Source organism: Vombatus ursinus, unplaced genomic scaffold (genome assembly GCF_900497805.2).
Source record: "Vombatus ursinus unplaced genomic scaffold, bare-nosed wombat genome assembly UNPS02014784.1, whole genome shotgun sequence".
Classification (NCBI taxonomy): Eukaryota; Metazoa; Chordata; class Mammalia; order Diprotodontia; family Vombatidae; genus Vombatus; species Vombatus ursinus.
In genome coordinates, this window is record NW_020954562.1 from 3,057,646 (window position 1) to 3,074,187 (window position 16,542).

General features: G+C 38.0%; 1 protein-coding gene across 3 annotated transcripts in view; it reads right to left on the reverse strand.

Moving 5' to 3' along the window:
* INPP4B (inositol polyphosphate-4-phosphatase type II B) overlaps positions 1–16,542 on the reverse strand; it is a 920,894-nt gene that overhangs the window by 509,139 nt on the left and 395,213 nt on the right. For all 3 annotated transcript variants that reach the window (XM_027866808.1, XM_027866807.1, XM_027866809.1), the window contains exon 4: positions 3,693–3,777. The gene's annotated coding sequence lies outside the window, so the exon portion shown is untranslated. The remainder of the gene's footprint in view (positions 1–3,692; positions 3,778–16,542) is intronic.

Here is a 16,542-nt window from a genome sequence, read left to right on the forward strand (position 1 = left end):
CTTTCCTGGACTGTTTCTTCTGTTCTATCTGGTAACCTTTATTCTTCTCTAATAAGTCAGATCATACTTTTCACTTTTTTTTCTCCTTAGGGAGATACCTAGGTGGTAAAGTGGTTATAGTATAGCACTTGGAATCAGGGAGACCCAGGTTCAAATTTGGTCTCAAAACTAGCCAGGTGACCTTAGACAAATAATTTAACCACTCTCTGCCTCAGTTTCTTCATCTGTTAAATGGAGATAATAATAGCACTTGCCTCCTATGGTTGTTGTGAGGCTTAAATGAGACAATTTTTGTAAAGTGCTTCATAAATCTTAAAGCATTACATAAATGACAGCTATTATTATCCTCTATCACAGAGCTAAACTTGCATTTATAAAACACATAAGTGAAGAAGTACAAAACTGCACTCAAGCAACAGACTCCTTGAAAATTAGAATGAATCAGAGAGAAATTAATGACTTGTTGAGAAAAATAAGACTTATTAAAAACAAAGCCAAAAGAATGAAAAAATATGGGATAAAAAGTATCTCATCTATAAAACAACTGACCAATAAAACAAATAAAGGAGAGATAATTTAAGAATGAATGTGCCTCAAAGCTACTCCCATTCATAATTAGTAACTGACTCAGGGCAGCTAGATGGTACAGTTGATACAGTACCTGGGCCAAAGTCAGGAAGATTCATCTTCATGAGTTTACTCCAGCCTCTGACACTTAACAAGCTGTGTGACCATGAGCAAGTCACTTAACCCTATTTTCCTCAGTTTCCTCATTTGTAAAATAAGCTGGGGAAGGAAATGGCAAACCAGTCCAGTATCTTTGCCAAGAAAACCCCAAATGGAGTCACGAAGGATCTGACACGACTTAAATGAATGAGCAACAACTGACTCAAACAGGAAGAGAAACACAACATGTAACCAACAGCTTACTAGGATAGCAAGCTTTTATAGCCATATAGTCTTACTCTCAAATGTTCACTTAACTCCCTTGTGTCTTGCTCTATGAACAACCAGAACAAATTAACCTGTTTTCCAGACTTCTTGAAAACCTGCTTTTAAACCTTTGTGGCAACTTCACTCTCCTACTCCTGTCTGCCATACTGCTCAATATTAGTAATTAACCTTGATTTATAAGAGGTATATAACAAGTCCAATCCTCATCAAACAGCTACTGATATCCATTCCTCACACCCTTAAGCAATACTCTTAAACTTATTCTTTGATTTCTTTTTTATCCTATTATCCACTTGTTCTGGTTTGGACACTTAAGAATTGTTCCCAATATGGAGGAAACCTAACATGATTCCAAGGCCACCCTGGCATCTTAGAGAGAAGTTCAGGGGGTCTTTAACCCTGTTAGTCTCTGGCACACAAAAATGCAAATATAAAGCCCCCGCATAAGTCATAAGACCACAGTAGGCTTCAGAATCTGGTCCAGAGAAGAAGCACCATGTCATGGAAAGATCACTAGATCAAAATTTAGGATACCCAAGCTCTATTTTAACAGGGCAAATAACTAGCAATGTGATACTTGTGAGGATCAGGTAGAGGAACCAGGGATGTTTACAACATGATGGCTGTCTTCAAACCCTTGAAGGGTTATCCCGTGGCAGAGGTATCGGGCTGGGTCTGGTTGGCCCAGAACGGCAGAGGTAGGAACAGTGAGTCAGAATTGCAAAGAGGCAAATTTAAGCTTAATACAAAGGCAAAACAACTCAACAGTTTAAGCAACTTCAAAGTGGATCTAGGTAAGGCTGCCTAGGGACTCAGTGGCTTTCCACTTTTTTAAGGACATGCCAGATGAGCTTGTCAGACATTGTGTTGCTTTTTCAAGTATCACTTGGGTTAGATGGCCTCTGAGGGCCTTTCCAACTCTAAGATTCTGTGATTTGATTTTGGTGAAATAATCTGAGCCTCAGTTTCCTCATTTGTAAGAAAAGGGGTGGGACTAAATTATCTTTCAGGTCACTTCTACTCTCAAAAATCCATGACTCATTGGAAAAGTACTTATTTGCCTTATTTTCTGACTTCTCTAAAGTCATGAGAAATACTGGGTTACCAATATTGGCAAAGATTTCAAGGCAGGATGGAGTATAGAATCATTTTTATCAGACCTGATGTAAGTAGTACTTTTTACACAAACTTTCTCTTTGGCAGGCTAACTTAAAAAAAAAAAAGAACTCCACTCTTGCTAATTCTATTGAAAATGCACTTTAATGCTAACTTATGCTGGTTTTCATGTGCAAAGGATGGTGGAAAACTGATGAAATAAATCATATAATTCATAATCCCCCCAGTCTTCCACCAGAAGCATCTAAACAATCGAAGCAAAAGTAGACTTTTTTTTCCCTTTTTGTTTTGAATGGTTCAGAGAGGTGCCTTAATTTAGTACTTCACTGCATTAGTATAAAGTCCAAATAAAACAGAAAGAGTGGACTTAATAATGAGTGCCTATGTGCTATGATTTTAAGAGCCTAGAAAATTCCAATTTCTCTGTCCTTTTCCATTTCACCTCACTTAAATCCACTATAAAATCTTTTTTAATCTAAGCAGTGATAATCAAAGGTTAAAAAAACAAATCCAGAGTTTAATCACTTTATATATTCCCTTTATGAAAAATGTGAGCATCTTTTGGAAAGATTGTACTTTAATCTGTCATTGGTCAATTATTCCTTAGCATGACTGAAGAATCTGATGGAGATGAGATGGAAGGAAACCAGAGTGTGCAAAGAGTGCTAGGAAGAACACCAAGGGAGCAAAAGGCCCCAGAACATGAAGACTGGAATCTGCAAAGGGAGGAGATAGATACCTTGAAACACCAACATCTCACCCATATATATGTATATGCATGCATGTATATATATATATATATACACACACACACACACACACACACACACACACATATACATACACACATATATATGTATATATGTGTACATCTATGTGTATATGTATACATCTATGTATATATGTGCATGTATGTATATGTATGTGTGTCTGTATGTATGTGTATATATGTTCCTATGTTAACTCATTATACTTGCTAAGTAGTTCTCTTTGGGCTATATACAGTTTCTGAGGTGAAGTACTTTGGATACAAGGTGGTCCACCCACCCAACTCTCCCCTCACCACCTCCATCCTTGTTCATATGAAGACAAGACCAAAGTGTTGTCACAGGGTATATAAAGGATTAGGAAAGTCATAAGCTTGAAGGGAGGTGATATTGGGAATTCACTCTATGTGACCATCACCTTCCCATATTTGGATCATTATTTGTTTCCTTCATGCCTTACAGAAGGGTTGGATTTGTGTGTGAGCCTTCTAAATGTGACACTTTCTAAATTTGTTACTGGCCAGGGAAAAGCCCTGGTTTCCCTGCCCCTGGTTTTTGCTATATAGCTATCCCCAAATAAGTCATGTCAGTAAACTTAGGATTGATAAAGGGCACTATAATATAATGATTTTGTGATATAGCTTTATGTGCCCATGCTACCAGGCACATAATTTTCATTCAGTTACAGAAAAGTCAGCAAGTACTACCTAGCAACAATTCTAATGTCTCCTTCTAGACACAATAAATGCACATTACAATGGAGGCATCTACTGGAAAAGTCATCTTACTCCCTCTTATATTAAGATATAAACATAAATTGAAGAATAAAATGAAAAGATTTTAGCCTTTACTTACTGAGAATTACAGATGCATTTGCTTTCTTCTTGTATTCTCTAATACAACACTGCTCTAGGATGATTATTTCACTGGTTTCAGAGTCCTACAAAGAGCAGAGAACAATCTGTTAGAATTGGATACTAACCGGTATGCCTTTCCCTAAAATGTTCCCCTAAAATCAGTGGTATACTGACAGTGCACATCCTTAGAAAAGCAAAGAAATAAATATATGTTTCATTTTTGGTTTTGTTTCCTAGTATATACTATATGTACTATATATACTAAGCATATACTAGGTGCTTAATAAAAATCATTGCTGACTGAGTGATTGACATAACAATCCCAAACTGAATGAGATTGGGGAACTGTATAATTATGATTCCAGATAATTTGGTTACAGCTTACTGACCTATGCCACAGAAAATTCACTATCAGCCACGTGGCACACACTTGTAATCCAAGTTACAGAGGAGGCGGATGCTGACAGATCTCTTGAATTTGCAAGTTCTAAGCTGCAGTAAGCTATTATCTATCAGGTATCCATATTAAGTTTAGCATCAATATGGTGAGCCCCCATAAGCCAGGGACCAATAGATTGCCTAAGGAGGGGAAAAGGAAAGGGAAAGGGGAAGGGGAAGAGAAAGAGAAAGGGAAAAGGGAAAGAAGAAGGGAAGGGGAAGGAAAAGAGAAAGAGAAGAGGGAAAGGGAAGAGTAAGGGAAAAGGGAAGGGAAAGGAAATGAGAAGGGGAAAGGGAAGGAGAAAGGAACTCACTATTAAACCACCACAACAAAAATACTACCTGATCTTACTTCCCTATTTCTTTATGAGAAAAGATAGTCCAAAAATATAAACTGCTGTATGAATTAATAGCAAATTTAAAGTTGCCATATTTGTAAAAGGAATATTACTTAAATGTGAGAATTGAAAGGCATGGATGATGTTTAATAATGTTAGGGAGGCAGATCAGTGCAATGGACAGATAGATCACTAGATCTGGAGTGAAAGGAATAAAATGAAAATCTCCGGGCTTTTCCAATTACTGTGTGACCTCCGGCAAGGCTCTGAGTCAGTTTCCTCATTTGTAAAATGTGGAGAATGGGCCAAATGACCTCTTAAATCCCTTCCAGCTCTAAATCTATGACCCTAATACATTTTGTCCCTCCATTTGGATGATTCCATCTATAGGAGCATGCCCTGTTTAATATAATTAATTGGTTTGACAAAACATGATGTTAGGTGAAATGATGTTACAGAGTCAGGTAGCTCCCTAGGAGCAAGGTTATAAATGGCCAGTTGGCTGCCCAATGTCACGGAAGTTCCTTGCTTTACCGAGGATGGAGCATTGTCTGCTTATGCTAGTATGTTATTGTGAAATGACATTGGTAGAAGCAATATTATAATAGCTGTATTTTGTTTTAACCTCATTTTCGTATTTTGTTTTATGTTCATTCTTATAAATTAATTCAAATCACCTTGGAAATAGTTTGAATGTAAATTACACACGACGGCCTATATACATATATAGAGATAAAAACATGTAAACATGTACATTATATGTGTGCATGTAGTATATGTATATACGTGTGTGTATACATACAACATGCACAAACCCACACAGCCAGACTTGTGATTTCATTGTTAAAGGGGTTTACTCCCTTTAGCAAAGCAAATTAGCAACTACTTGGGACACTGAGAGGCGAAGTGACTTGCCCCAAGCCACATAGCATTTGTCACAGGCAGGACTTAATCCAAGGATTTCATGACTGACTCTTTCTCTCTCTCTTAGATATAGATCTATATATTGTGTATGTGTGTATGATATCACTAATCTTTAAGATTAAGTCATAGTCAATACATAAATCAATTGCTTTCAGCAATTAATACTCATCACATATTGAGTTTCAAACCAGCCAGTGTAACAAATATCTCATATATGGGAGAGCCACCACTTTCTGAGGTGGATGTAAGACAAGGATTTCATTCAATGGGGCTTTGTCATGAAGCCCTTACCCAGATTACGTGAATGAATTCCTTTCATCAATTAACACTAATCGTTTATTGAAGTTTAAACTAGGCAAGATTTAAAAAAAAAAATCTTAATATGAGTCACCGCTTTCTGAGGTAAGTATGGGATAAAGGTATGTGATGTTCTCGGGGCTTTGCCATAAAGTCCTTGCTCAGCTTGAGAGGTTTTCCCTGTTACCAAGTCTCTTTACCTTATGGTTCTTGCCCCTTCTCAGTAAGTGCCATTTAGCAGAAACCCCATTAGTGAAGGTGCATCTCAAACATCAGCATGCCTGGGAGTCAGCAACAACACCAGGCTCTCTCTTGACATTTGCAAATGCATTTAGACTCTGCAATTTAACCAGGGTGTTTACTTTTCATAAATAGAAAATCTAGTCATGAAATTTCTACAATGAGTGATCCAAGGGTCTTAAAAAAATTAGGAGTTGTTGAAACGTGATTCTGAATCAAAACAATCCATGTGTCATGGTCGTCATCCTACATATGCTCTTCTCTCAGCATCTCAGCTGCCCCAGCTGATCTCTATTAAGGGTGGAGGTTGGCAGGCAGGAGGAGAGAGAGGGGGAGCTTGGATCTCTGAATAAATCTGGAATAGAAGCCGAGTTCTTCTCCAGACTGTCATGTTTCTGCTTCTCATATCTCCAGGTAACAAACTGTAAGCTTGTGACCCAGTTCTTCACGAACTGCTGTCACTTTCTGTAACATCCCAAAACTATAGGCAGGGTTCCATTGGTTGGTTCCAAGCACCAGGGAACTGAATTAACTAAACTTTGTGGGCTCGGGCAAGTTGTTGCTGTTTGTTGTTATGTTAAGTTGCTGTGAGCTGTTTTTAGCACTCCCTAGCAGAGCCCATAGGCCCTTCTGGGTCCTCCTTGATCCTTTTCACTGTAGCAAAATGATCTTTTTGGCCTTTGCATTTTTAAGACTCTTACAAGGAAAAGGCAAGGAGACACTAGATATGGCCCAGGGGCTAACCATACCCTCAAACAGTAGAGCCTGCCAATCTTTTTGCCCCATTAGTTTCTCTAGGACCTCCATAGAGCCCCTAAACAGATTTGCATTTCTGGAGTCAGAGGGTTTCTATCATAGCCTGTGCCTCATTCCTCAGGGAAACAGGCAAGAGGTAGAGTAGAAAGAGCACTGGACCTGGTATCAGCACACCTGGGCTCAAATGCTGGTCCAACTTCCTTAGCTATGTAACTGCCTTACCTACAATATGAGACTGTTGGACCTCTAGGACCTTTCCTGACTTAAATTTGTGATCCTAGAATACTACAATGCAGATTCACAGGCCAACCATTTCCTTAAATATAAGGTAAATATCAGAATTCTTTCCCAGTTATCAGAGTGGACTCACAGATGTTTTACAAAGAATTCTTTTTATTTTTTTATTTTTAGCAATTGGGATTAAGTGACTTGCCCAGGGTCACACAGCTAGTAAGTGTCAAATGTTTGGTCTGAGGCCGAATTTGAACTCAGGTCCTCCTGGCTTCAGTGCCGGTGCTCTATCTACTGTGCCACCTACCTGCCCCCCAGAGAATTCTTTTATGGAAGCAGGGCTGATAGCACATTCTCCAAAAGCCTTCCCATCTCTTCCAAATGCAACACTTTGAGTTCCAACCACATGAACTGGATGAGTGCTTGACAAGACCCAAAGGTCTTTTCAGAGGAAAATATTGATTCTACCTGTAGACAGCCTGATAGCTCACATCCAAAGGGAAGTTAAGAGATTGACTTATTGTCTAGGCAGGATCACAAGCTGGTTTAGCCTTTGCTCTCCTCCCAGATGTAATCTAAAGCAAACAGTTCTGACTTTAGGCCAAAACACAGAGAATAGGCAGTCTAGACCCTGTTGGAGAATCTGGTCATAAATCTTTTCTCATTCAGGCTCCCTGAAGACATCCGAAACTCCACCAGGGCAATCCAATGGACCTCTTGACTAGCTTGTCTTGTATCCCAGTCTCTAAGGTTTATCCCTGCATTGTTAGAATGTCAGAAAACAATAAGCCCAGATTCCATAGCCCGTCCTTTTTGAAGGAATGCCCTCATTGATTTATGATTTAATGTTATGCTTTCATGTTATAGAGGGTCAAGACAAGATAACGTTACAGAAGCTTACTCTAACAACCATCTAAATGAATCGTCTATTTGTTTCTTTGAGGAAAAAAAAAGTAGCAGCTGAGGCAATTGTTCATCATGTTACCCAACATTTCTCATATGAGGATCCAGATCAGTTTCAGAAATATTTATTAACTATCTATCATTCAAAGATGCTAAGATCCAAAGATGAAAATGAAATAATTCCTACCCTCAAGAAGCTTACATTCTATGAGTAGAAGAGAGAGAGAATGATAAACAAGTATATAAGAGTGTGTGTGTGTGTGTGTGTGTGTGTGTGTGTGTGTGTATATGTGTGTGTGTATGTAAGGAAAGAAGAAGGGAAGGGGAGAAGAGAAGATGATTAAAAGCATTAACAACTGGAGAGATCGAAAAAAGCCAACTGGAAGGTGGCACCTGAGCTAAGTTTTTAAGGATGTTCTGAAATACTGGTCAGAGGAGGGAGTGAGGAAGAAGAACATTCTCCTTTTCTGGTGGGGGGGGGATAATGTTTTATTTTTTCTTAATTATATGTAAAAAAAAAACAATTTTAACTTTTTTTTCAAATTTTGTGTTCCAAATTATTTTCCTCCCTCCTTCCCCTCCTCCTCCCCTGAGATAAGTAATTTGATATATAAAACATATGCAATCACGCAAAACATTTCCATATCAGTCATGTTGTAAAAGAAAACACAGACCAAAAAAAAATCATGAAAAAATAAAGAAAGTGAAAAACAGTACGCTTCAATCTGAATTCAGACTCCATCAGTTCTTTCTCTGGAGGTGGATAGCATTTTTTATTATGAGTCCTTTGGAACTGTCTTGAATTACTGTGTTTCTGAGAATAGTCAAGTCATTCACAGTTGGTCATCGTGAAATATTGTTGTTACTGTGTACAATGTTCTCCTGGTTCTACTCATTTCACTTTGTAACAGTTCATATAAGTCTTTCAAGGTTTTTCTGAATTCATCCAGAAGAACATTCTCCACATTAAGGCAACACTTATTCAAAGGCTTAAAGGCAGGACAATGTCATATATAAGAAACCACTAAGAATCAGCAAAAATAAGTACAGATTATATATGTATGTGAATATATATATATATATATATAAAGTCAAATGCTTAACAAAGGTACATTTTTCAAAACAAGAAAAAAGTCGAAAACACATAGCAAAGAATAGGAAAGTCTAAAGATGTATGGCACACAGTACCCCATCTCCTGACCCTTGGGATTTTCTCATGCTGGTAGCTCTAACTCTCTCTCAGCTTCCCTGGCTTCCTTCAGGTTTCAAATTAAGTCTCACCTTCTTCAAGGAACCTTTCCTTGTCCTTCTTAATCTTTTTTTTTTCCTTAGGTAATGGGGTTAAGTGACTTGCCCCGGGTCACACAGCTAGTAAGTGTTATGTGTCTGAGGCCTGATTTGAACTCAGGTCCTCCCGAATCCAGGGCCAGTGCTCTATCCACTGCGCCACCTAGCTGCCCCTGTCCTTCTTAATCTTGAGGCCTTCCCAATCTACAATTTATCACATATATATATATATATATATATATAATACACACATATATATGTATTTATACACACACATATATAGATATCCTCCATATAAACACATATATATGCACTTACATATGTGTGTGCACACATGTGTGTATATATGTATATACATATGTGTATATATGTAATATAGATAGATAGATAGATAGATAGATAGATAGATAGATAGATAGATAGATAGATAGATATAGATATTCTACATAGTTATTCTGTGTTGTCTCCTCTATTAAATGGTGAGGTCCTGGAGAGCACAGACTATTCTTTGCCTTTCTTGGCTGACTTTGCTTTTTTTCACTGCCCAATACTTAACACAGTGCCTAACACATAGTAGGCACTTAATAAATACCTTTTGACTTGACTAAATGTAAAGGCTAAATGTAAAGTAACAACAGAGCTTTTCATTATGGCTTTGGAGAAATATTTTTCAAAATAGACTAAAGCCAATAAAAGAAGACCATTTAAATATATAAAAGAGAGGAATCCAGAAAGAAAATCAATAAAAGTCCTAACTGATGGTTCAGCAAAGGGAGTACTTAGGAATGAAAAGGAGAAGGCCACTAAACTAAAGTAATTCTCAGAATCATCCTTAGTGATATCCCCACTTCAGGACAACTCCTTGAAATGAATAGTTGGATTTATTCAATCAAATGATTCAATCAAACAATGGTCATTATTTAGGATGTGCCAAACTAAACTGCAAAAAAAAAAAATAATAATTAAAAAAAAGGACAGGGACAGAACAAAATCCACCCAGGAGTCTTGAAAGAATTCAAGGATGAAATTAGAGAACTGTTGCCCCAAATGTTTAACCTGATTTTGAGGATGGCCACCATGCCAGCCACCTGGCAAACTGCAGTGTGACCTCTAGACAGACAAGATGCTCCAAAAAGAATTAAAGTTAATTTAGATCAATGAGGCTGGCCTCCTTTCCAAGTAAATTTGTAAAAACTATAATACAGGATTAGCCCACTGAACAATGAAACAAAAATAATCAGAGTATGATTTCTTCAAAGGGAAACCATGTCTCACTAATTTACTAATTTCTATAAGGTTGAATGAACAATTCTGTCAGACTCTTCAAGCAGCATGGAATTTGGAGATTCCAGAAAGCTGCATAGCTAGGTAATCTAAGGATAGGCATTTGAAGATAGGAGTACAGGAAGTAGATACAAGATCAGTCAATCAGATCGAGGGGGAGAGGAGTCAGGATTCAAGATGAGGGCAAAGAAAAGTCCAAGAACTAAAACGACAATCTAGGCAGGGATGGAGTGAAGGGGCAATCAGATAGTCATAGGAAAATCCAACACGAGGTATCGGTTGCCCTTTCTCCTTGTATTAAGATCCCTAAATAGGCGCTAGACCTGGAACTTTTGGGTTCAAAAGGGCAAGTGTTGTAAGACGAGATGGCCAAAGACAGAAACCCAGACACTAGATGACTAAGTTACCAAACTACCGATAAGACTGAATACCATCTCGTCTGAACCAGAGTAGCCAGGGAAGGATGGAGGTAGGTGTCGATGTCAAAACATGGCCGTAGGATGAAAGTTCTGAAAAGCTGGAAGACACCTCAGAGGCCATCCAGTTTCACTCTCTCATTTTGCAAATAAGCAAAATGAGTCCGAAAGAAATTAAGTGACTTGCCCAAGGTCATACACATAGTAAACATCTGAGGTGGGTCTGGAACCCAGGTCCTCTGGAGTCAGCATTTTTTTCACTTTACCAAGGTAGCATCAGTCTGCTATTTATCAGTGATTTTTTCCAAAAAAGTACTATTCTAGTGCCTAATAAAGGCACTAGATTATTGCTGCTTTCCCAATGTCTATGCCAGGGCGTTAATAGTTCTGGCAGATTTTATCTAGGTCTTGAAGACTAGGACGGGCTTAGCAAGAAACTAAGAGCACTGTTTCTGAAGCCAGCGGACCTGGGTTCTAATCCATTTTCTGATGGCTTCCTACCTATATGAATTTGGGCAAATCACTGAACCTTCACGGGCTTTATTTTTCTCATCTGCAAAATGAGGGAGTTGGACAAGATGTACTCTGAGGTCCCTTTCACCTCTTGATTTATGATCCAGTGAATGTCAGAAGACCAAATTAATTCAATTAAGAGAGGTTCATCAGCAAAATTTTGTCTGATAGTTGGTGAGCTTCTTGATCACAACTCATGAAACCAGAGAGAAGGGTTGTTGTAATCTGTGTCGTGGGTGGGAGTATCCAAACACACGAATTTATTAAGCATTTGAAATGTTATTCGGCGAAATGCCCAAGGTGTGATCAAGAATTCAGAATGGCTGTACCTAAGTGTCCATATGTGTTTCAGAGTTATTTGAAATGGGCTGTCCAGACTAGTGACCGGAAGCCGATTCTCTTAATAATGGAATTTTGGAGGTCTCGCACAAGTCCCCTTCCTAGGTAGGATTGTCTGAATGACCGCTTAGTTTCAAGGATGTCTGTCTCTTTTAGGAGTGTGTTTGCATCTAGAAAGAAGTGAAAATTTCAAATCCCGGACATTCAATCATTCAGGGTCACCAAAACACACTTGAATGATTACTTAGCAGAGGCCTTGTGGAAGATGGGATTCCAAAAAGTTGGTTTTGTTTTTAAACCAGAAAATGGAATATGTTTTTGAGTTTGACACTAGAGAAGATGTGAAAGTTCTTCAAAAAGGCACTTTGATCTTAACCTTGGAAGCTGAAAAGCATAGAGCCCTCAGAATCAAGGCATTCTCCTCATTCTTCATCTAGCCTTCTCTCCAGGGAACCAAACTGAGGCTTTACTACCAATAGAAAAACCTCAGGTATCTAACTCTGTGACAGTGACTGCTGACAGCACTTCAGTAGAGGAAAGGGAAAGGAAGAAATGGAATGGGGGCATCAGATGAAGTCTCCATTAATTAGTCGCCATGCCTGAGATGCCCAGAGGAAGGGCATCTTAAGTTCATTTCACAATAATAACAGCTGACATTTATATGGTGCTTTAAGGTTTGCAAAGCACTTTACATCCATTTTCTCATATGAACTTTACCCATCTCTGTAGCTATATCTACTCTAAGTATACTATTTCCCTTTCACAGATGAATATACTGAGGCTCCAATGAGTTGACTTGCCCATTGTCACACAACCAATAAGTGTCAGAGGATATTTGAAGTTGTCTTCCTTACTGCAAGTCTAGCACTCTTAACCATTCTTGCACCAAACTACTTCTCAGGATCTATCACCTGAGACTGTAGCATAACCAAAAAGGACCAATCACCAAGGGAGGCAGGACTCTATCCACTTGTACCCCTGTACCTGCTGGAGTCAGAGAAACTGGGTTCAAATATCATTTCTGATGCTTACACATTTCTGATGTGTAATATTGGGCAAGTAAGTTGTTCACCCTGGGTCTCAGTTTCCTTTTCTGAAAAAGAAGAGGATTGTCTTGGGTAGCCACTGAGATCCCTTCTAGTTCAGATATTGAGTCTTGGACTTCCTTGGTTATCTTGGCTCAAGATATCACGTTCTTTTGTGAACCTTTCTCACATCTCGGCTACAGGTAAGTCTTAGAATCAGGAAAAGGAAGTTGAGTTGGATTGCATGGCGTTTAAGGGGAACATGTAGCAGGAAAGATATTTCAGAGCCATAGGAGCCTTCTGAATGTTAACTTGGCTAGAGCAATTATTCTTTGTGACTTAGAGAACAGAGCAGAGTTTTTACAAAATAAAGTTCATTTACTTTGCAGTGAATGGTAACAATAAAAGACACAGTAGAGAAAGGAGGAAACTTAAGAAAGATTAAAAATAAGGAACATAATTAAAAAGGTATGAATGTACTGTAGTCTATTGCCTCTCTGAAATGAACTCATTATAGGATAAGAGAACCAAATAATGCATCATACTTTATTGGTGTCCTCTCCCGAAATTACTTCTTCTGCATGAGTTGTAATCCCTATCTTCTCCCCCCCACCTGCCAAGTAGAAAGTAAGCTTTCTGAGGGCAAGGATTCCTTTGTTTTTGTCCTTGTCTCTTCAGAGCCTGGCACTAAAACAAGTAGAAACAAGGCTGACTTTGGACTGAGAAAATCCTGGCTCAGTTCCTTAACATTTGTGTGAGCTGGGGTGAGTCAGTTAATCTCCCTGAGCCTCAGTTTTCTCGACAGTAAAATTCTAGGGAATAGACTCTGTGTCTTTGGACAGTCCGTTACATCTCTGGTGATAAATCTACAAACCTGTGAAATAAATGTTCATTGAATTGAATTAGGATTGAATTGAGCATACAACTGGAATAACACTGATGCCCACATGTTATGATGGGCGTGATAACTGTTGTAGAGACAGTAAAAATAAGAGAGTTGGCACAAAGCAAGTTCAAGGGGTTAATGTGTGCTGAGCAAAATATGAGTCCATATTTTACCTGCTGGTGGGCCTATGTGACAGGAAATAGACATGTTAGGAAGGAGCTGACCAAAGCCAAAGGGTATAGATATTAATTTGTCACCCTAGGAACTAGATCGGCCCCAGTAAAAAGCTCTATCAATGTGACTCTCTTAGGAAAAGGGAAATTAAATTCAATAAACATAAAACGAAATATAATAAGATGCCAAAATAAACTCGATTTGCACAGGCACAGCTTCACAGGAGGAATATGGGTTCAATATTTGTAAATTACTAAATGCATTTCTTTAAGCCATCTATTGCTATGAATAACTAAGGTTTCTTTAAAGAAACTCATTATGGGACTGTAGTAAGAAGAGTATTTTTAAGAGGATTTCATTCAGAATCTGTATCACTCATCATTAGACCTAATGGATAGACTACCGAGCTTGGGGTCAGTAAGACCTGGGTTCAAATGTCATCTTTGACATTTATTATCTGGGGAGTTACCTTCAGCAAGTTTCAGAAAATTTTCTAAGACTTATCTACTAAGTCATAAAGGACTGCAATCTACACTGGTGGTGGAGTTCCCACACAGGCTGAGTCAGAGATTTTTTTGTATCTTCACATATTGTTCAATCTTGCATTGATGGCGTCAATCAATCAACAATTTCTTAAACACCTACTCTGCATCAGGCATCATGCCAAGCAGTGAGGGTGATAAGACAAAAATGAAATTGTCATTGACTTCAAGGAAATTACATTCAGTTGCAGGAGATAGCACATATATCTATAACCACAGACGAAATATATACAGAATAAATGTAAGGTAATTTGGGGATAAGCATTGGAAGCTGGGAGTAGCAAAGCTCTAATGTAGGAGGTGATATCAGAGCTGAGCTTGAAAAAAAAAAAACAGAAACAGCTAGAGATACTAAGTGTCCACAGTGAGGAGGGGATAATTCTTAGGAATGAGAGACAGACAGCACTGTTGGTTGCATGAGGATAATAAGAAGAGCAGTTTAACTTCTTGATAAAAGCAGTGTTAAATGTGTCTAAGTTTGGGGCTCCCCAGAGCTCATAGGCCAGAGTGCCAGCACAGATCAGCAAGTGAAGAAGAAAAAAGATATTGTTCAGCCCCTCCAATTTCTTGAGCACTAGATATGAAAATTCTCAAGGAAAAAGACAGGATACTGACATTTTACTGTAAATGACTAATAGCATTTTTTAAGGAAGCTAGATCCTCCTGATATTTTTTTGGTGATTTATGAGTTTAGTGAAATAAAAGTCCGCAAAATAAAAAAATAATAATCTGGAGAAAAGTTACAAATTTTAAAGCTAACACTCTGAAAACTGGTCTTTATAATTGAACAACAAACCCATCTCCATCTATGATGATGATGGAAGTTACTCCCTTCACACAAAATTCAAGTATACTACATCATGCTTGTTAAGCAAATGGAGGAAAAAAAAGGCATACACTGTTTTCTTCTTAGGTCATAGGGGTTCTTAATCTCTTGTTATTATTATTCAGTCATTTCAATCATGTCCAACTCTTCGTGACCTCAATTGGGGTTTTCCTGGCAAAGATACTAGAGTGGTTTGCCCTTTCCTTCTTAGTCTAGGGTCCATGAATTTATTTTCTTAAGTAAATGATATCTGTATTTCAGTATAATTGACTTCCTTTAAATCCTCTGGATTTTATTTTATGCACTTAAAAACATTATTTTAAGAAGGGGTCCATAGGTTTCACCAGACTCTCAAAGGGTGACATAATTTGTTAATAACCTCTGATTTAGGAGATGTAGGATGACCAATTCATAAAGGGCAAAATAAGTAGAGAGTACTGTCCGCTTTTTACTTTCTTTCTTTTTTAATTTTTAAACATTTTAATGATTTTTAAATTTTTAATAATTAATTAATTTTATTTATTTTTTGCCTTCTACTTTCCATTTATCTCTATGAGCAGAGATTCTGCTTTCCGAATCTCAGTAAGATGGCTCCTGTACACTACTATATTCACCAATCAGATATTTTATTTCTGCCCATCAAGATCTGAACAAGTACTCTAGCATTCCAGAATCTCACAGTGGGCAGAGACCAGAGCTGCCAGGCGATATCTGAAGAAGAATCACCCCTATAACATATCCGATAACTGGTCAATCATGACTGTGTTTGAAGGTCCAAAATCATCATCACTAAAGGGAAGCTCTGACTATGTCACTGCCCAGCTCAAGAAGCTTCTATAGCTCTCTGTTGCCTTTAGAGTAAAATAGAAACCTCTCTTTGACATTTAAAACCTTTCAAAATCACTCTAACCTATCTTTCTAAACTAATTTCACATCACTCCATGTTCCACCCAGTTTTGTCTACCTGATATTCTCTAGAGGTGACCTCTCCAAGCCTTTGCATAAGCTGTCTCCCATGTCTAGAATGTTCTCCCTCCTCATCTCTATCCTTTAGAAGGCCTAGCTTCCTCCAAGGCTTATTTAAAATGCTGCCTCTTAAAGACCTCCTTTTCAATCCCTTTCCTCCCCTCCCTCCCCACCACACACAAACACATATCAGTTGTAGGTATTTACCAGCTACTCCCTGAAATTCCTTAGAATTTGCCTTGTATGTATTTCATATATATATATATATATATATATGTATATAAAACATATATTATATTTGTATGTGTATTTATATATATTTAATTGAATGTATGCATGTTCTCTATCCAGGAAAATAGAAGCTTTTTAAAGGTAGGAATTATTTTGTTTTTGTCTTTGAATACCCAGAGCCTAGCCCTGTGCCTGGTACATAGTCGACATTTAATAATTGCTTGTTGAATTG